A 23,440-nucleotide genomic window follows, 5' to 3' on the forward strand; every position below is an offset into this window, starting at 1 on the left:
GCACTTGGTCACTGGACAGGAACGTGACGTTCCAGCCACCATGGTAGAAACGAGAGACTACCATACTTACTAAATAGACCAATATCCCGTAAAACTTGATCCAAGAAAGCTATAACGTCATTAAACACACTTACAGAAGCATACAAGTAGTTTCTGAATTATGAATTATCTAAGTGTTGCAAATAATATGAAACTTTAAATTAATACTCGTATATTATCAAAGTCTTGGCTGAAATGGATAAACTATGTCTCAATGGATAGAGTCTGAGGAGCTCCGTTAGAGAGTATCAGAAGAATACAAGATAATTTAAACTATATGACAGTCTATGTATTCTGTACTACTAAAAGCTCAGTTTTACACAAAACAAGGAATAAAGTGACGAAAGTAGTCGCAGTGTAATACATTAGGCTACTCTGCTTATCTGTAAATGTATTAACTTATATATATTTATAATTTTCAAATAGTAAGACATCGTAAAAGATTGATAACAGTGGCATTACTGTAATTTACGAGAAATCTAAAAGACTCAACAGAAAGCGACGTACATTATCTTAACGTTGATAGAAATTAAGTTCAGCCTGGCATGTCATATGTATATGTGTAATATATGATACATGTTTGGTAAAATGTATGGTCAGCTTTGTACGAGATCTTTTGGAACGACGCTCTAAGGGCTTAAATAGGCGGTGGCCATCATGGTCAGTAACAGTCGTTCTGGAGGTCTTTAGCAGTGGAGAAGTACTTATAAATCAGAAGTGAATAAGTCGCGATCTCAATGTGTTTGTAATCTTCCGAGTAAAAGTTTGTAAACTTGTCAAATTATCAACGTGGTGATGGCGGAAAAAGTAGCAAATTTTTTAGGAACAAATCATGTGCATTTACAATATTCTCGCGTGTGAGAGAGTATTTCGAACTTGCAATAATTCTTGAAAGTTGGTCATATTCAAATTAGCATATTTTTTGAGTCTGTACGCATTTTCAAGTTGTACGAACACTGGCAAATTGGGCGGATGCAACACAGAATATTTACATTAGTCAGTAAGTATTTGGACATGTAATAATATTGGCACATATGATAGACTTAGCATAAACTCAGCTTACAATAACTTCATGAGGTTTAGCTATTGCAGAGCTTTTAACATCCAACACAAGTGGCAGAACTTAAAAAGCTTTGATAGTTTACTGGGAGTACATGCTAGCTAATGTGGTGCACGGTTTTGTTAATATTTGTAAGAATCGTTAGTCCTACCGCTGTGATAATTCAACACAAAGGGTAATCAATAAACTATACTTATGCTAAGCCAAACCCAATGTAAGTTGAGAATATTGCTTGAATTTTTGGCATCATATATTTAAATCCTGTCTGCATTTACGACCTATATAATCTATAGAATCGGTAGTATGAAGACTGAAAGTGTGTTGCAGCAAACGAAGCGATAATGTTGAGAAAATGAAATCATTCTACAGGAAGCTGAACACACTGCAATAGAGCCTCCCTAATGGGGACTGCCACCTAATGTGCGATGGAAGGTCAGTAAAGAATTTCTGATTCTCTTCGTGAACTCAGTATATTGGAAGAAACAAGTATATCGATTAAGGTCCTCAATAAGAGGATGTGAATTTCCATCCCTGTAGACTGTTAGGTCAAATGTGAACGGAGTGTAGCCAGCTATAGTGTAAGAAATGTGGGAAAGCAGAAGACCAGGAGTTTGACTGCAGGAGTAAGGTGTATAATGGTAGAATATGAAATGCAGATAATCAACTGTTAAATGTAATGGCAACTTCGAACCCACTTAACGGCGTTCCCAGTTATATCTGATGCTACAAGAAACCTGTGTAGAAGGAAATGTTTGTTGATTGGCGAGGATATTATCAAGTAGATGTAGGGCAGGAGAAAACAGTATTTATTATTCCTTTGGGTCATTCCCGCTATCGGAGAAAGCCATTTGATTCAGAAAATGATCAGTCACGTTTCAATGAGTGTTGGATGGAGTTTTGAGAAGATTGAGGCGATAGAAGTGTATAGTGTATCTCGATGACATTACTGAATATGCTAAGGATATAAAGCAAAAAGTTCAATTATAGAAGGAAGTTTTTAAAAGGTCCATTCTTCATGCCTCATATTGAGGATAGAACTGGCACATTTTGCATTGAAGCAAGTGAAGCATTTGGAACATGTAATTAGCGAGTGTGGAGAACAGGTTAGTGAAGGCTGTGTGAAATTTTCCAGTTTTTCCAATGACTAAGAAGATAGAGTGGTTTTCAAGATTAGCAAATTACTGTAGGAGGTTCACGCTGAGTTTTCCTATTTCCTATTATCACTCATTCACTGGTTGAATGAAGATTTGCAGTTTCAATGAACAGCAAAAAGGTCAAACAACAACTGAAAAATTAAAAGAGTTGCTACCAACTAGTCATGTTATGGTCCTCCCAGAGGTCTGTGAATACACTTCTCTAATAGATTTTAACTGCAAATACAACTGTTTAAGTGTTCATTGCTCAACTTGCTCAACACTAGTGTGTTGTCAGTCGAGCACATGAGACCCTGATTCTAAAAACATTGATAAGAGTCGCTTCTCAGTCTTTTGACTATTTATTAGTACATATAGGACCCACAACCAAATGAGCCCTATTCTCCTAGAACAGTGGAGTCATGAGATTATTGACCAAGAACATGATGACACAAGTGCCTGACCTTCACCCCCATCCTGTCCCCTCCCGCCCCCTTCCCCAGGGGTGACATTGAACATAAACAGTAAGCACAACTGTATCAGGTGAAACCTGACACTGCTCATACCAGTGGTTTTCTGGTTCGTACATGTCCATTCCTACAATTCTGAAATACCTATATCTGTCTTCAAAGTTCAGTTCGAATCGGTACTCTGCCGATTTTGAGCCAATGTTGCTGTTAGAGGCTGCAGCTGTATCTTCTACATGTCACATTTTGCATGTCTCCAAATCATGTAGATATTCTCCTGGTACATTGTACGTGCACAACAATTACAATTCTGCTACCTGGTATTCCTCTTGTCATTGCATTTTTAATGCCCAGGGATGTTATTTTTGTATGTGGGCTACAGTCATGACACAGTTAGTTCTTAATACCTAACGAGATTCTACCATACATTCCTTCCACTACTTTATGTTTTTTGGTTTTTTTTCCTATACATTTACTAAGAAACAGTTATTATTAAAACTCTCATCAGCTATTAAATTAAGGAACAGTTATTCTTGGTACGACATTCTATCTACTACTTTTATTTTTCTCTACTCTGCAACATTTTTGTTGATGTAACTTTCTCCAAGCGTCAGTTTCCTCACAAGTCGTTACACCAATGTAGTTCATATTACAAATTATATTTAAATACCGTTGTCTTGACTTTATGTGAGTGGTGTAGAGTACATCTAACTTTTTCATGAGAAGTACGGAACACGAATCACTTTCAGATTTTCAGTTTTACTGGTCGTGATTGCTATGATTTGAACAGGAGTAACTTAAGGTCAGGAAACACGGTGCGTTAAACGTACTGATGTACACCGACAGTGGTAAACACCATAAGACCCAAATGGTTAGTAACAGAAACAGTGAGGTGAGAAAATGAGAAAGAATTACCTGACTTTCATAGTATGCACCACGGAATCATGCTCACTGCAAATGGACACTATTTTCAGTATTTATATGGGTACCCATAGGGATGGACTTAATATGAGAGGTTCTTCACTTGACTATAAAAGTTATTTTTGGGTCAAAAAAGTACTTATCTTCGATGAACTCCATATTAACTTAACGAATATATTCTGTGCCCCTAAGGGAGTAAATTAAATTCTATAGAATATCCGACTCTGACCTTCACAAACATTTTCCTAGTCACAAAATTCCTTAGATGATGAAATTGAGGGAATCCATAAGTGATAAATCTGTCGAACAGGAGGCGTTTCACCCTCTACATTCTTCGAATTTTACGCTGCCTAAGCATATTTTTTTCTTACACGTATTCCTGAAAGCTTTCATAACTAGCTGGTGACAGGGGGTCTGCTGGAAGCTATGGGTAAGGAATCATGGTTAGGAAAATGTTGGGAGCAATGTTGCTTGAAAAAGTATCTACGATACATATGCTGGGAGTAACTGATACCTGGCATGTAGTAACTAGGAGATACATACCCGCTAAGATAATTTAGTGCGTTAACGCACCATTCAGCGATTCGGGGAGGTGACCCTGTCTCAGATGGATTTCTTCTAACGGATTAACTATGAGATCTCTTTGGACAGCCACCCTAGAGGTGGCTTTTCACATCCATTTGTGTAAATGTTGAGCTGTAGCCTCCGTCCTGCGTCAGATACCTGCTACGTAAGCATTCAGAAGAATGTTCTCGCACTTAAACATTAGCTGTGCACTAGATGCAGACAGATCTGGCACACAGATTCTGTCCCGTACGGAGCGATGCGGTCAGGAAGTCAATCTGGTCACCAGCAGTCACTAAGATTGCTTCAGCGCATATAACGATGTCGATGCTGTAGGGGACTGATAAAACGCAAAAGTGAAAAAGAAGAACTAGGAGGTACATAATATTTCAGTTCTGTGGGAAGAGAATGAATTGGAGAGCCTTCACTTCCTACGGGATGCGTGTGCTACATTAAATTTAATAAGATGGGTTGCTCACTGGGATCACTTTATAGCCTTTAAGGTTATTAAACCTGAACTCGAAAAAGTCTGTTAAGTGTTGGGATGAGAAAGATAAGTTGAATGAGCGGATACAATAAGGGCACTAAACGAGACTTGTCAAGGATCGGTTATAGAATGAGGCTGACCTTCATAAATTGTCCTATACATAATATTCTTATTTACTTCCAGACTGCAATTGGGACACATACCACTCATCAGCAGTATCAACACTGCAGAATACGTTTACCTCGGGTGTATACTGTTCCATAGCAGGTATTTTTCATGCAACATATAAGTTACATATACTCTTTTCAGCACATTCTAAAGACCTTTGTCAATAACTTACTCACTGAAGCGGTGAGTGAAAATTTGGTGTAGTGGTTAACGCACCTGCCTAATAAGCAGGAGACCTGGGTTCGATTCCTGACCTTGGTACAAATTTTTACTTGCCTCTTCAGTCTGTATACGTAATATCATAACTGTTTCAGACCAGAGAAGTCTCTGAAGTAGCGTCATTTCATTTATTAAACGTTAGAATATTGTAAATGAAGACACTTTCATGTCAGTGACGTTCTCATTTTCCATATTTTCCATTTGAACTTATACACTCCTGAATGGTTGACTTTATAGCGTTGTTGTAAGGAGTGACAACTTTCTGTTCTGGTGTTTGTTTTGATGCTTATTCCCAGCTTGAACTTTCGACATGAACATTTTATATTATCCGATAATTTCGTCAATATGGAAACACTTGTACCATTTGTGAAATAATAAACACTAGCCATTCGGTAGGAACTGAAGAAGGGAATTCAGTAGTAGTCAAGATAGTCTCTACAAAAAGAATCTTTAAGTGTCCAACAAAAATAATAGCATTTGTATAAAAGAAACAACCAACCAGCTAATATCTGTCCTAACGAAAAATCCCCAAATAATACTGAACATTCACTTGACGGAAGGAAAAAACGTTTCGCCCCATGGTAGCACATATGCCAATAAATTGCAGTCACTACCAAATATCCATAAAGAGACAAACCCTGTCATTCCAGTAATAAACTGTATAAACAGCCTTGCATTCTGACTAAAATAAGTGATTTATATACTTATTCAGATGCCATTTAAAACATATTTTGATGGAAGAAATCAACGTGTTCACCAACAGAACAGTTGGTGAGACCATATACCCGCACTTAATAATACAAATGCAATAGTTATGGACGAATTTTAATACTTTACCAGAATTCTAACACTCCCACAATTGCTCCAAGGTCTATGAACCATCGATGTACTAGAATCAGATTTAGTAATGGGAAATTACCTTGCTGGTACAATGGCTAATATTTTACTACACCATACAGATAACTGATTTCCTTATAACCATCTCAAATGGATTTAAAAAATTAAATATTTCTACAGATATGTAGATTAGATACTAATATTACAAGACCAATCACAAAAATAAATAGGCATATGCCACTGAATGGAATAAATTGCCCAAAAACATTAACAATATGGAGACGACATATTGCCACTCACAACGTGAAGAAGAGGCTCACTAAAAACACTGCTAAAATATTGAATTTTAGCCCAAAATTCTTCTTCTGGAATGGAAAACACACACGCGTTCACACAAGAACAACTCACACAGACATGGCGACTGTCTCTGGGCGACAGAGCCTGGTTTACCATGAGTCGGGCTCCGGTACTCACAGGCAGTGACCATGTCTGTGTGAGTCGTGCTTGTCTAAATATGCGTGTGGTTTCGGTTTCTGAAGAAGGACTTCGTCTTAAAGCTCAGTATTTAGGCTCTTTTTTCATTGTGTCGGTCTGCAACTCAATGCGTGCTACGTGTGGTGAGTAGGAAGCTATTCTTCCCATATTGTCATTGTTGGATCATTATTTTCATGGAAAAACATATTTATAATCGATGTTGTTGTTGTGGTCTTCAGTCCTGAGACTGGTTTGATGCAGCTCTCCATGCTACTCTATCCTGTGCAAGCTTCTTCATCTCCCAGTACCTACTGCAGCCTACATCCTTCTGAATCTGCTTAGTGTATTCATCTCTTGGTCTCCCACTACGATTTTTACCCTCCACGCTGCCCTCCAGTACTAAATTGGTGATCCCCTGATGCCTCGGAACATGTCCTATCAACCGATCCCTTCTTCTAGTCAAGTTGTGCCACAAACTCCTCTTCTCCCCAATCCTATTCAATACCTCCTCATTACTTACGTGATCTACCCATCTAATCTTCAGCGTTCTTCTGTAGCACCACATTTGGAAAGCTTCTATTCTCTTCTTGTCTAAACTATTTATCGTCCATGTTTAACTTCCATACATGGCTACACTCCATACAAATACTTTCAGAAACGACTTCCTGACACTTAAATCTATACTCGATGTTAACAAATTTCTCTTCTTTAGAAACGCTTTCTTTGCCATTGCCAGTCTACATTTTATATTCTCTCTACTTCGACCATCATCAGTTATTTTGTTTCCCAAATAGCAAAACTCCTTTACTACTTTAAGTGTCTCATTTCCTAATCTAATTCCCTCAACATCACCCGACTTAATTGGACTACATTCCATTATCATCGTGTTGCTTTTGTTGATGTTCGCCTTTCAAGACACTGTCCATTCCGTTCAACTGCTCTTCCAAGTCCTTTGCTGCCTGTGACAGAATTACAATGTCATCGGCGAACCTCAAAGTTTTTATTTTATTTTAATACCTACTCCGAACTTCTCTTTTGTTTCCTTTACTGCTTGCTCAATATACAGATTGAATAGCATCGGGGAGAGGCTACAACCCTGTCTCACTCCCTTCCCAACCACTACTTCCCGTTCATGTCCCTCGACTCTTATAACTGCCATCTGGTTTCTGTACAAATTGTAAATAGTTATTCGTTCCCTGTATTTTACCCCTGCCACCTTCAGAATTTGAAAGAGAGTATTCCAGTCAACATTGTCAAACGCTTTCTCTAAGTCTACAAATGCTAGACACGTAGGTTTGCCCTTCCTTAATCTTTCTTCTAAGATAAGTCGTAGGGTCAGTATTGCCTCACGTGTTCCAGTATTTCTACGAAATCCAAACTGATCTTCCCCTAGGTCGGCTTCTACCAGCCTTTCCATTCGTATGTAAGGAATTCGCGTTAGTATTTTGCAGCTGTGAGTTATTAAACTGATAGTTCGGTAATTTTCACATCTGTCAACACCTGCTTTCTTTGGGATTGGAATTACACTCCTGGAAATTGAAATAAGAACACCGTGAATTCATTGTCCCAGGAAGGGGAAACTTTATTGACACATTCCTGGGGTCAGATACATCACATGATCACACTGACAGAACCACAGGCACATAGACACAGGCAACAGAGCATGCACAATTTCGGCACTAGTACAGTGTATATCCACCTTTCGCAGCAATGCAGGCTGCTATTCTCCCATGGAGACGATCGTAGAGATGCTGGATGTAGTCCTGTGGAACGGCTTGCCATGCCATTTCCACCTGGCGCCTCAGTTGGATCAGCGTTCGTGCTGGACGTGCAGACCGCGTGAGACGACGCTTCATCCAGTCCCAAACATGCTCAATGGGGGACAGATCCGGAGATCTTGCTGGCCAGGGTAGTTGACTTACACCTTCTAGAGCACGTTGGGTGGCACGGGATGCATGCGGACGTGCATTGTCCTGTTGGAACAGCAAGTTCCCTTGCCGGTCTAGGAATGGTAGAACGATGGGTTCGATGACGGTTTGGATGTACCGTGCACTATTCAGTGTCCCCTCGGCGATCACCAGTGGTGTACGGCCAGTGTAGGAGATCGCTCCCCACACCATGATGCCGGGTGTTGGCCCTGTGTGCCTCGGTCGCCAAACACGCATACGACCATCATTGGCACCAAGGCAGAAGCGACTCTCATCGCTGAAGACGACACGTCTCCATTCGCCCCTCCATTCACGCCTGTCGCGACACCACTGGAGGCGGGCTGCACGATGTTGGGGCGTGAGCGGAAGACGGCCTAACGGTGTGCGGGACCGTAGCCCAGCTTCATGGAGACGGTTGCGAATGGTCCTCGCTGATACCCCAGGAGCAACAGTGTCCCTAATTTGCTGGGAAGTGGCGGTGCGGTCCCCTACGGCACTGCGTAGGATCCTACGGTCTTGGCGTGCATCCGTGCGTCGCTGCGGTCCGGTCCCAGGTCGACGGGCACGTGCACCTTCCGCCGACCACTGGCGACAACATCGATGTACTGTGGAGACCTCACGCCCCACGTGTTGAGCAATTCGGCGGTACGTCCACCCGGCCTCCCGCATGCCCACTATACGCCCTCGCTCAAAGTCCGTCAACTGCACATACGGTTCACGTCCACGCTGTCGCGGCATGCTACCAGTGTTAAAGACTACGATGGAGCTCCGTATGCCACGGCAAACTGGCTGACACTGACGGCGGCGGTGCACAAATGCTGCGCAGCTAGCGCCATTCGACGGCCAACACCGCGGTTCCTGGTGTGTCCGCTGTGCCGTGCGTGTGATCATTGCTTGTACAGCCCTCTCGCAGTGTCCGGAGCAAGTATGGTGGGTCTGACACACCGGTGTCAATGTGTTCTTTTTTCCATTTCCAGGAGTGTATTATATTCGTCTTGTAGTCTGAGAGTATTTCGCCTGTCTCATACATCTTGCTCACCAGATGGTAGAGTTTTGTCAGGACTGGCTCTCCCAAGGCCGTCAGTAGTTCTAATGGAATGTTGTCTACTCTCGGGGCCTTGTTTCGACTTAGGTCTTACAGTGCTCTGTCAAACTCTTCACGCAGTATAATATTTCCCATTTCATCTTCATCTACCTCCTCTTCCATTTCCATAATATTGTCCTCAAGAACATCGCCCCAGTATAGACCCTCTATATACTCCTTCCACCTTTCTGCTTTCCCTTCTTTGCTTAGAACTGGTTTTTCATCCGAGTTCTTGATATTCATGCAAGTGCTTCTCTTTTCTCCAAAGGTCTCTTTAATTTTCCTGAAGGCAGTACCTATCTTACCCCTCTTGAGATAAGCTACCATATCCTTACATTTGTCCTCTAGCCATCCCTGCTTAGATGTTTTGCACTTCCTAGCGATCTCATTTTTGAGACGTTTGTATTTCTTTTTGCCTGTTTCACTTACTGCATTTTTGTACTTTCTCCTTTCATCAATTGAATTCAGTACCTCTTCTCTTACCCAAGGATTTCTACTAGCCCTCATCTTTTTACCTACTTGATACTCTGCTGCCTTCAGTACTTCATCTCTCAGAGCTACGAATTCTTCTTCTACAGTATTTCTTTCCCCCATTCCTGTCAATTGTTCTTTTGTGCTCTCCCTGAAACTCAGTTGAACCTCTGGTTCTTTCTGTTTATCCAGGTCCCATCTCCTTAAATTCCCACCTTTTTGCAGTATCTTCCGTTTTAATCTACAGTTCATAACCAATAGATTGTGGTCAGAGTCCACATCTGCCCCTGTAAATGTCTTACAATTTAAAATCTGGTTCCTAAATCTCTGTCTTACCATTATATAATCTATCTGAAACCTTCTAGTATCTCCAGGGTTCTTCCATGTATACAATCTTCTTTCATGATTCTTGAACCAAGTTTTAGCTATGATTAAGTTACGCTCTGTGCAAAATTCTACCAGGCGGCTTCCTCTTGCACTTCTTAGCCCCAATCCACATTCACCTAATACGTTTCCTTCTCTTCCTTTTCCTACTGTTGAATTCCAGTCACCCATGGCTATTAAATTTTCGTCCCCCCTCACTACTTGAATAATTTCTTTTATCTCATCATACATTTCATCAATTTCTTCATCATCTGCAGAGCTATTTGACATTTAACTTGTAGTACTGTAGTAGGGTCGGCTTCGTGTCTACATTGACCACAATAATGCGTTCACTATGCTGTTTGTAGTAGCTTACCCGCACTCCTATTTTTTTATTCATTATGAAACCTACTCCTGCATTACCCCTATTTGATTTTTTATTTATAACCCTGTATTCACCTGACCAAAAGTATTGTTCCTCCTGCCGCCTAACTTCACTAATTCCCACTATATCTGACTTTAACCTATCCATTTCCCTTTTTAAATTTTCTAACCTACCTGCACGATTAAGGGATCTGACATTCCACGCTCCGATCCGTAGAACGCCACTTTTCTTTCTCCTGATAACAACGTCCTCTTGAGTAGTCCCCGCCCGGAGATCCAAATGGGGGACTATTTTACCTCCGGAATATTTTACCCAAGAGGACGCCATCAACATTAACCATACAGTAAAGGTGCATGCCCTCGGGAAAAATTACGGCTGTAGTTTCCCCTAGCTTTCAGCCGTTCGCAGTACCAGCACAACAAGGTCGTTTTGGTTAGTGTTACAAGGCCAGGTCAGTCAATCATCCAGACTGTTGCCCCTGCAACTACTGAAAAAGCTGCTGCCCCTCTTCAGGAACGTCACGTTTGTCTGGCCTCTCAACAGATACCACTCCGTTGTGGTTGCACCTACGGTACGGCCATCTGTATCGCTGAGGCACGCAAGTCTCCCCACCAACGGCAAGGTCCATGGTTCAGGGGGGTAATAAGCACCATAATAAAATAAAAAAATGATCTAACTTAAGTAGCAAAAAAAGCAGAAAACGATGGTTACGATCCCACTTCAGTCCATAAGGCTTATGTTAACAACTTATACGTACATGTAAATAAAATAAAAGACGAAATTACGCTAACACGAAAACGTGATAACAAAAATTCCCTGTTCACTGTCATACCATAGTGGCAAAAAGTTTCGGATGAAAGCTGAGTTGCTCGTATATGGGAGAAATGTTATATAAATTTCCAATGTGCCAGGAGATTTACGTTTTCTTGGCTAATCTTGACAACTGTTGACACTACTCCTTCAAGTGGCAACCATCGCTTCCATCTCTAAGGGATTTAGTACGCCGTCTGTAATTTTCCCCATTATGATGAAATATTTGCTCTTAAATTTCTTTCATTACGGTTTTATTTACTTTCATTTATTTAGCTACTTCACCCAGAATGTTTAAATTTTTCAGGTTCTGTCTCTAATGTAACCTAGACTCCTTAAAGATACTGAAAAGAATAAAGTTTGCAATTTGCTCGATACGTGATTTTTATGAATAAATAATAATGCTTGTAATATTTAACAGACGTATTACAGCAAGGTCTGTCTTCTTAATTTTTTTAAATGGACGTACGACCAAACAACCAAAATTTACCTACACACCATACTCAACAATTTATGAGTGATTCGAGAATTTTAGATTAATTCTCTGTGTAATGGAAGCAGCTGGCTTACTATAACTGGGGAACTTTTTCTTCACAGGTAACGAAGGTATATCGGAGTGCTAGACGATGTTGAAATGGCGAACAGAAGAGACCTCTTACGATCTGTAACACCATACCACGCCATTTGCAAGGCTTTCGGGCTGACACCGTTCGCAGTGGAGACTGAGAGGTGTGAAATACGGAGGACACGTGCTGGTACACTGTACGCAGCTGCTGTTCTCGTCATGAGCCTGGAAATAACAGCGCTTACGGTAAATTCGTTGCAAGCTGTGAACGCGAGAAAAAAGGATTCCATCACTTTTGTGTGGTTGGTAACCTACACGATGACACACTGCGCCTGCATGGTGACGGCGAACGCCGAAGACCTGTTTAGAAACACCCATAAATAGCAGAGGATCCTCACTCTGTTGTCGTATCGGGACGGTGGCATCCTGGAATAGCCCCATTCCTCCAGCGCGGCCGTGAGAATCTCCTGCAAAGTGGTGTACACAGTTTTTCTCGCTCTACAGATAGCTGCTCTGACGTTGGATTATCTGTGGCACGGCATGAACTGGGCACATGTGTTATCATTGTTCTCCAGTAGTATAATACCTACAGCTGTTTCCAGGTGTGTGGGGTTCGTTCTTCTTGTGAGGAGTGACCTGCGCCAGCTCAACCAGTGTCTGAGAGCTACAGCCCAAGTGAGATGCCAGCGGCGACCACTTGCAGATCGCTACCGCAAGTTGAGGAATGTCTACTCCGCACTGTGCCACCTGTCCCTGGAGGTTCTTTCAGCGCACCAGATACTCCTAGCTGTATTCGTGATGACAGTGCTGTGCGGTATATCTTGGAATGCAGTTGCCGCAGTCTTAACACAGCAGCAGAAACAGCCGGTGGTGATGCAGATTTTGGTTCTATCGTGGCAATCGTCACAGGTGTTAATGGTGACAGTGGCTTCGCACGCGCTGTCCAGGGAGGCGGCGCAGACAGCTCCTGTCCTGTGCCGGCTGCTCCTGGGTTCGACTCTCTGTAGCGCAGAAACGGTAGAGCTGCGGCACTTTTACCACCTGGTCCGCGGCCAGACTCCCACTCATGAACTTTACGGCTTCGTTACCTTGGATATGAGGATGTTGGTGGCGTCCTTGTCTTTCATTACAACTTGTACCGTGGTTCTGTTAACTTTCTGGGAAGTGTTCTGAAGAATAAAGGAGAGTACAGTAGCTCTGGTGAACATGGACTGTTACGCACTAAAATTCTATAGCGTTTTTGGTATGATTATGAGCTTGTACAGTACACTCCTATTACATTAATTTTCACCTGAACCGCAAATAGCTATTAAAAGTCTCGAATATTGTAAATGGTATGACTTTCTTCTTCAAACTTTTTCCTTCCTTAGTAGTGCACGACAAAGACAAGAGCTACAGTGATAGACGGATTCAAGTCTGTTGTGCAGTTTATCCAGTTATAGTGTGGCTAGCTTCACTTAAAACCAGCATGTAACCTCCAATCTGTGGAAAACATAGTAGACAAATTAAAAGTGCTGCACTTTCTTCAATACGTTAAATTTTCACGCAATTGGTAATTATCAATAGCAAAGACTGAAATGATTTCTTTAGAAATGGTATAAGTTGCACGAATTTATAAATCTTGAAGCACATAATAAATTATTGCATTTAAGAGAAAGATAAAAGTTCAGCCGACCGTTGTGGCCGATCGGTTCTAGGTGCTTCAGTCCGGAACGGCGCTGCTGCTATGGTCGCAGGTTCGCATCCTGCCTCGGGCATGGATGTGTGTGACGTCCTTAGGTTAGTTAGGTTTAAGTAGTTTTAAGTCTAGGGGACTGATGACCTCAGATGTTAAGTCCCATAGTGCTCAGAGCCATTTGAACCATTTAATAAAAGTTCAGGAACAACAACTGGCATGTTTTTAGTGGTTACAGAGTGTCTCAAGAGATTCTAGGGAAGCTGTGTTCCTCAGGACAAAACCGAAGGTTGACGAATATGTTCAAATGCAACACAGAGCAACAGCAACCAACAACAGTATGCGGCAGCAGAAGAAGGTCACAAACACTACCTGACGTAGGCGAATGTAAACGGTGTTACGTGACTGTCTTCAGTCGGACATCAAATAAGAGTTATTGCAGGTAGAAAAACCTACCGCTACCAAAGTTATACTAGTGTGAATCTTGGACGTAAAGTTGAGTGATGCAAGCTTTGTTGCATAGAGAAATGGGACTATCGCAGTCTTGAACATCACAACAGTCTGGAATAATCATGATAAAACATAATCAAGCATTTTTGAACTGGGATCCATACCGAAACCTTAATACAGGATGTCCAGAAAAGGGTTCCCTGATTTCAAAATTAAATATCTCGAAAACAAAGATCGATAGAGGAATGCAGTAAACGGTATGTTTATTGTGAAAGCTGTAAGAAGTTTATACAGCAGTTTGAAATAATAGTTGCAAAAGCTGCTAACAGATGGCGCTGTACGCTGTACAGCTCATATCAGGATACATAAGTGAAATAATCGTATGAAAACAATCTTTGCAAACAATCACATCACAATGTTTTCAAAATGTTCACCTACAGAGGTGGCGCAAACGAAGAATGAAATTCGCCATCACATTTCGTAGTGTCTCAACCGAAATGGATTCACATGCCACAGAGATCGCCGATTCAAGCTCGTCCAGCGTGGCGGGATGCTTCGGGTAGACCATGTCTTTCTCTGTGCCCCACAAAAAAAAGTCGGAGGGAGTCAAATCTGGCGAATATGGAGGCCAATCCATGCCTGCACCAGTAAATTTGGGATATTCCAAAGCAATGACTCGATTCCCGAAGTATTCCTCAAGAAAGCGAAACACTTGTTCGGTCCGATGTGGTCGGGCTCCATCTTGCATAAACCATTCAGTAACTGGTCGATCCTCTAACGCTTGCTGTGTGGCGACAAATTGTTCCAAAATTTCAACGTAACGTGCACCAGTGACCGTTTTTCGAATGAAAAAAGGGGCAGTAATGCCTCTGTTGCATACTGCAGCCCACACAGTAAATTTAGGAGAATACAGGGGTTTCGCTTCACACCAATATGGCTTTTCGGAACCCCAAAACCGCCAGTTTTGCTTATTCACGTATTCATTCAGGTGGAAGTGTGCTTCATCTGTATACCAGATGCAGCCAACATCAAATCCTTCACTATCGATCATTGTGAGCATCTGATTAGCAAAGGCAACCCTTTGTTGCACAGCTCGTACGGGTGTGGCCTGGTGCGTTTGAATTTCGAATGGAAGCATGTGTAGGCTCTTTCTCAGTATTTTCTGCGTGCTAGAACGCTTCAAATCAGTCTCAGATGCGATTCTACGGACGGATGACATTGGATTTCGCTGAATAATTACAGAAACTGTGGCGATATTTTCAGGCTAACTGCGGTTTGCTTGCGGCCAACATGCCCCACTAGATCATCAGTTACGCTGCCTGTTCGTTGAAATTTTGCGAAGAGCATACGAATGATTTTCGCATCCTTTGGGAAAATTTAATCGTGCTTGAAAACTTCGCCTTGTTGCCGTAGGACTCTCTTCTAACCTGTGGTACTCTAGCACCAGAAAAACGCGTTGTTCAATGGAGTACATGGTTTTAATCTCTTCCTTCGGTACGCTAACCTCCTTTCACGTTTAAATAGTGGAACTGATCGCTCTGGGCTTCTGATCACTATTTATACTAGGCATTACGTATGGCAATTACAGCGCCATCTGTTAGCTGCTTCTGTAACTATTATTTCAAACTGCTGTATAAACTTCTTACAGCTTTCACAATAAACATGCCGTTTACTGCATTCCTCTATCGATCTTTGTTTTCGAGATATTTAATTTTGAAATCAGGGAGTCCTTTTCTGGACACCCTGTAACAATTATTATTTCCCTTGACGCGATCCACTATTTTTCACCCCACCCAAAAGAATCATATCACTTTCGTAATATGTGGACGTACAAATTTTCTCGTAGATGGCCAACCTTTTTAAACAACTCTCACACCACGTCCAGTGATGGTAGTAGATCTACAGACACAAGGCGGAGCAGTCAGTATGAGCCACTAAGCGTTAGGGCGGTAACCTCACTACACATCACATTCGCTTTCATCGTCACAGCGTACTCGCTAGGCTGAATATATACTCATCTCACACAGACCAAGAGACAATCATTGCAAATAAAAACTCACTTTTAAACATACTATGACGGAACCATCTCTTTATCTGGACAACTGTGGAACCATAGAGATATAATAGAAACTTTGGAAAATATAAATATCCACAACATATCAGATAGTGCCTACACGTATCTTCCATAATGCCTGGTTTCTATCAAAGAAGGTCACTCATTCAAGGAAAAATCAAACTGAATATCAAGTAAAGGTAAAACAAAACCGGCGTAAATCCCCCCACATAAAATTCACAGCACGTACTGGACCTCACTACATAGAAAATATCCACTGATAATCACGCGTCACGCTTTGAGATTCGCAACATACGCAAGTTCTTACCTGTATCTTCTCATTATGTCATACATTATTCAGATAAATACATTATATTGCATCAAAATATTCATGAAAGTCATATGATGAAACTAGACATTCATCAAATCAGACCTGATACTGAAAGAAGATGCTACACAATGGATGTAGAAAATTACCTCATTCAGGAATCAACCACATATAAAATGAACATTAATATTTATAGAATATTCTGCCGCTTTTTGGAGGAAATTTTACATATTAATAACTTAAATACAAAGTATTAGTGTTCCACAATAATATTTACTAGTTTGTTATGAACTGGCTTTCAGCTTCTCAGGCCATCGTTAGATAACATGATGCTAAACAGATAATCCACACAACTTCAGCAAGAATCTATAAGTGTACATAGAATACTGTACAAAGATGTGTGACTTTTATGGCTATATCGATACGAAACAAGTATGATGTACCACCTAAAGGCCGGCCGGAGTGGCCGAGCGGTTCTAGGCGCTACAGTCTGGAACCGCGCGACCACTGCGGTCGCAGGTTCGAATCCTGCCTCGGGCATGGATGTGTGTGATGTCCTTAGGTTAGTTAGGTTTAAGTAGTTCTAAGTTCTAGGGGACTGATGACCTTAGATGTTAAGTCCCATAGTGCTCAGAGCCATTTGAACCATTTTTTGAAGCTCCTAAAGAGACTCTGAATAAATAAATCTTATATTACAGTATATTCAAATATTAAAAGTACGTGAGCGTATAAAACAGAAATGTTCTACAAATTAGTAATGGCAGGGACTCATATGTCATATGGACAAACTGGTGGATATGATGAACAGACTAAATAAAGGGAGGGCAAGAAAAAGGCTACGGAATGTGGCTGTACAACAGTTACAGAAAGCTTATTAACCAATGATGAGAGGCATAATAGCTGGCTACAACTTTAATAAGGATGAGTAATGGAACTGTGTTTGGTCATTAAGGACAAAGTCAGGTTTCTTTGAGTGTGGTTTATTAACGACCAGAGTTCCAAGTAATGTTAGCTTTCTCCCCTTAGTTCCTTTATGGAGAATATCACACTTCATATCATATGGATGACATTCAGAGCATGTTTAGAGAAGGTGAACTCTTTCTTTCTCAGCCTCCAACTCCCTTCATGCTCAGTTACTCTAGGAGTTATAGCCCTAACTGATTGATCTACGTATAATTTGCCACACAGATTGCAGGAAATTCTATATATTCCACTCTGTTGTAAAAGCTACGTAATAATTAAGACAGCACAACTTTCAAGAGCAATCTCTAATACTCACCATCGTCCCATACTACACATAGTAGTAACATACAGCATATTCAACTGGTTCCCACACAGAAGTGGTTCTCTGACAGCCTATCATGCGACACATATTTCCGACTGGTAATGAACGGGCTAAAAGACGAACCGTTTCCTCTCGCTGCCTACGTACATACTAGCTCGACAGTAGACATACTTTCATCGCAGACGTTTCCAAATAAAGAGCCAATAAGCTACGTGGATGTCCCTTCGTCCTGCGGGAACATGGCAAAGAGGCCCTGACTGAGATACCAGACTGCCTCAACAGGGTCCATGAAAACAAACAATTGACGGTGGAGCTAGAACGTAAGAGATGTCTTCCAGTTTAGGACGTGCTGACAAGGGCAATACAGATGGTCCCCTAGGACATGCAGTCTATGGAAAAAAGACCCTCTTAGATCTGTTCCTTCATGCAACGAGCTGACATCACTGGCACAGAGATAGTCTGTAACAGCTTAGACTGTATGCTGCCAAAATTGACGTGCATTGAAGGAAACAAATGACACAGCCTATCGAAAATAAGAGGAAGGGAAAGAGGAACAGAAATTCAACTTTATTCCCTGTGCTGGGGCTCCCTAAGCCAAAACTGGGAGAAACTCCGAAAAAAATTTGGCCATTTTTTGACCACCACGAAAAACGAAAACTATGTTTATCTCAGTAAAGGACAAGATAAATACCAGGTTTATATGGCATTCCTTGAACGTGTCACCGTCAAAGAAAGGGGAAAACGCAGCACAGCATCTAGCAGCGATGGATGGAATACATTAGATGCGTATGCCTGGGGCATAAAGACAGATCAGCACTGGCTAAACATAGCCTCAACGAAAAGCATACGTTCGAATTTGAGAAAAACAAACACGACACCCTCGTCAACAGGGACGAGGGCTATTAGCTGAATTCGGCATGCGACCCTTTACTATCGGACTACCGTCAAGAGTTGACGCATCGCGAGTCTGAGCAAGACCAAGGTTACTTAAGAGGGAGGTTGGGCCCGAAGCTAAATCGGCTGTTTTTGGCTGGCGCAGTGACGTCACTGTAGCAGCAAAGCGAGGCAGCGGCTAGCGCAGCAAGCGACTCTTACTAAGGACAAGCAACTACTTATAACAGCAATAAGTTCTCAGGATATTATTTAAAACAGTTGATTTACCTGTTTAGATGTTTGCAGTAGAAGAAGAGTGCCACTGTCTTTATTTCCGCTTCTGTGATGCTGCTGCTTTCTGCATTTTATGCTTCGTACTGAGGAACCGCATACGAATGAAAAGTCGCGTTCTGACATACAGTTTTATAACGTATGACAAAAATTCCGGATATTTAGTTTGGACAGCAATGCATATTGTTTTCACTATATTTTTTTCCTGGAAATACTATCCAATCCATTACACTCATTAAAAATTAGTTCAAACTGAGACACCTTATGTAGCCACTCATCTGTTGGAACTGTAAGCCCTCCGCGAGATGGAAATTCAATCCAACCATAATTTTCATTTGTTGGAGGTCTTAAAATATCAGCAGACGGCGTTCCCAGTGTCTTGTCACAGTTCTTTGCACGATATGCAATGTAGCCAGCCAGCCAGGTAACGGAATCCTTCTGCAGAGCAGTCACATCCCTCTTTGACAGCAGATTCTTCTGGTGCGGGCTGAAGAGGAAAGTTAATACCACGTAGCTCTTTTTCACCATCTATCATTTGCTTCGCTCATGTCAGGCAAAATTCCTGTGAACAGATGTGACGTCAAAAATCCATCACACACATCTGCCTGTATTGAGTGTCACTTGACAGAGGAATGTCATGAGCATTGTGTCCCAGCAGTAACAGCGGTAATCGATATTTTACTTCTGTTAGAGAAGGGTTCAAATGGAAATGACCAGTGCATCCTGGTTCAATCTTGCAGTTAAAATACGAGGTGCATTCAAGTTCTAAGGCCTCCGATTTTTTTCTAATTAACTACTCACCCGAAATCGATGAAACTGGCGTTGCTTCTCGACGTAATTGCCCTGCAGACGTACACATTTTTCACAACGCTGACGCCATGATTCCATGGCAGCGGCGAAGGCTTCTTTAGGAGTCTGTTTTGACCACTGGAAAATCGCTGAGGCAATAGCAGCACAGCTGGTGAATGTGTGGCCACGGAGAGTGTCTTTCATTGTTGGAAAAAGCCAAAAGTCACTAGGAGCCAGGTCAGGTGAGTAGGGAGCATGAGGAATCACTTCAAAGTTGTTATCACGAAGAAACTGTTGCGTAACGTTAGCTCGATGTGCGGGTGCGTTGTCTTGGTGAAACAGCACACGCGCAGCCCTTCCCGGACGTTTTTGTTGAAGTGCAAGAAGGAATTTGTTCTTCAAAACATTGTCGTAGGATGCACCTGTTACCGTAGTGCCCTTTGGAACGCAATGGGTAAGGATTACGCCCTCGCTGTCCCAGAACATGGACACCATCATTTTTTCAGCACTGGCGGTTACCCGAAATTTTTTCGTGGCGGTGAATCTGTGTCCTTCCATTGAGCTGACTGGCGCTTTGTTTCTGGATTCAAAAATGGCATCCACGTCTCATCCACTGTCACAACCGACGAAAAGAAAGTCCCATTCATGCTGTCATTGCGCGTCATCATTGCTTGGCAACATGCCACACGGGCAGCCATGTGGTCGTCCGTCAGCATTCGTGGCACCCACCTGGATGACACTTTTCGCATTTTCAGGTCGTCATGCAGGATTGTGTGCACAGAACCCACAGAAATGCCAACTCTGGAGGTGATCTGTTCAACAGTCATTCGGCGATCCCCCAAAACAATTCTCTCCACTTTTTCGATCATGTCGTCAGACCGGCTTGTGCGTGCCTGAGGTTGTTTCGGTTTGTTGTCACACGATGTTCTGCCCTCATTAAACTGTCGCACCCACGAACGCACTTTCGACACATCCATGACTCCATCACCACATGTCTCCTTCAACTGTCGATGAATTTCAATTGGTTTCACACCACGAAAATTCAGAAAACGAATGATTGCACGCTGTTCAAGTAAGGAAACGTCGCCATTTTAAGTATTTAAAACAGTTCTCATTCTCGCCGCTGGCGGTAAAATTCCATCTGCCATACGGTGGTGCCATCTCTGGGACGTATTGACAATGAACGCGGCCTCATTTTAAAACAATGTGGATGTTTCTATCTCTTTCCACTCCGGAGAAAAAAAATTGGAGGCCTTAGAACTTGAATGCACCTCGTATATGTTATTTGTAGTGGCTGAAGGTCTGAAAACAGTCCACATAATGACTGAACAGTTGTCATTATGCCTTTCTGGAATGGGAGCAAGTGATTTGCATTGCCTACGTGTATTTTTTCGGCACACATATACAGTTCTCTCAATATTTTTTCTTGAACACCCTTATGTATCCCATAACCACATGATAACGCATTGTTATTGTACCTCCGAGCAATCAGAATGCGTCGTTTGCTAACTGAAAAAAATTTGCTGCTTCCTCTTCTTCAGGCATTAGGTACTTCATGGTTTTAGCTGTGGTACTCGAAAAAAGTTGCATTGCCAAATAAACCCATTGACGCTCTCTCCCCTTGACACTGACATGAAGCTGTGACCGTTTAGGAAACAACTTCATTTCACTCCTATCTAATGCGAGCAGTCTTTCTACAATAGATTTGTTAACAATTTTCCCACTTGTAAGCTTTAGTCCGTCATCCAGAAAGTGGTTACTCATTAATTTAAGCAAAGGCGGAACATCTGAAAACACCCAGACTCGTTTATTTTCATACTGCAGATTGGAAAAGCAGGAATTTGTTTCTGTCACACTAAAATCTTTCCACACAGATCGATTTTTTGTTCCAAGGTGGCACACTACCGCAACAAAATCGTAAACAACACCTTGTACAGAGCTGATAATATTGTTTAACCGATCAGCTGTTATTTGTGTGTCAAAATCATAGTAAATGGGTTACTTCCATCCCGAAAACAAACGACGTACCATAACAAATAGCACGTTACTCTGTGGCCCTAAAACACGAACTTCAACAGGATCGTAAATAATATTGCTGTCTACATTCATTTCGTCGAATGACAGCACACACACACACGTTCAATTTTTGTCAATACAGATGAGTGGGCTTTCATTAGTTGCAAAACATCTGTCAGCACACCAGGAAAGCATCTGAAAGAGCTTGACGTCCATCTCTTTAAGTGTTAACAGTCCTGGAAGTGGGAAACCGACCTGATTTCTTAAAAACAAATAACACTTCCTAGACACAGCAGGAAGTGTAACCGCTTTACAAATATTTTCTGTTTGCCATTTTGCTCGTTTCTTTCCACTCAACAAGCAGTTTATCTGTGTTTTTGAAAACAATTTGCCTAATATTTGAGTCACTTTCTCCTGCACTTACTTCTTTTGACACTTTTGTTGATATTTTATTTTCTCACCACAAGCTTTCACTTTGAGTTTCACACGCTTCTCACTACACCTGAGATTTGCACTCATAGCAGTCAGTCTGCGGTTTCTGTATTCTAATTCTTCTATACGTTTACAGAGTTCGCTGATCTGTTTACTATCAGTGTCACAGTCATCTGTCACTGTTGACTGGTCTATTTTTCTTTTTTTCGGAGACACACTAGCCAGGTGCTCAATTGCATTTTTCATTGTCTTTCTTGCCTACAACCTGTCTGCCCTATTCGGAGAAACTGTGTCATCAGGGACTGAATTTCCACTAACACTGGGAACACTTCCTGGAATATTCACATTCGGCACAGCGTCTGGTTTAAGTGTTTTCTTCGGCGGTAGATTGGGAAGTTCTGTTCGCAAGTCACGTAGATAATCATCGGATGTGAAATACAACAAACAAACAGTTAAGCGAACTTTTCGGTGGCACTTCATAATCCAGGCCTTCTGCACTTCAACGTGTTTTGGGAACGAATGATAAATTATATCCGTGCCTTTTGTCTTTCGGCTGTACGACAGACACCCTGTTACAGCACATCCAGGCATTTTAACGCAACACTTTTACAAAGCACTGCAACAACACCACAAACTAAAGCAAAACAACAACATCGGTAAAACAGCTCTTTTGGCGCCTTGACATAACGTGCTCCTATGCTGACGTCATGCGCAGAACGACGAAATATTCGCCGATCTGCGCAGGCCATTTGCCTCCCCCCCCCCCCCCCCTGAGCGAGACTGTATGCACTGAGGGTCGAATGGCGGTCAGCGCCCCCCATCACACGCCACACCTGGGGAGCGTCGGCCACCTCTCGGCTGTATACAGGGCGTAACGGCTGTAAGTGCAGATATCACTATTGTTGATTGAGGACGGTGTATTTAACGACATTACATCAATATTCAAGTAATTTGCAGGCTCATAATTATAGCTTACACAACTCTTATGTTTGTATTTTGGTTAGCCTATCCAAGCATGTGTGGAAAGAAAAAGCCGTTAATGCTTATTTTCTCGAGGGAAGCAGGTCAGGTGCTGAAGTGTGGACACATGGACGCAAAACGATTAGTCTATACCGAAACGTGTAGTTGACTTAGTGGTGTTGTTAGGACCAAGCAGAAAACATCAAGTCATAAGGTTTGTGACGTATATGTGAGAAGACAGTAGGATGAAGAGAAAAGACAACCAACATATTCATGAGTGTACCTATAAAGACACCAACGCACTTATACCAGT

This window comes from Schistocerca cancellata, chromosome 6, assembly GCF_023864275.1.
Source record: "Schistocerca cancellata isolate TAMUIC-IGC-003103 chromosome 6, iqSchCanc2.1, whole genome shotgun sequence".
Lineage (NCBI taxonomy): Eukaryota > Metazoa > Arthropoda > Insecta > Orthoptera > Acrididae > Schistocerca > Schistocerca cancellata.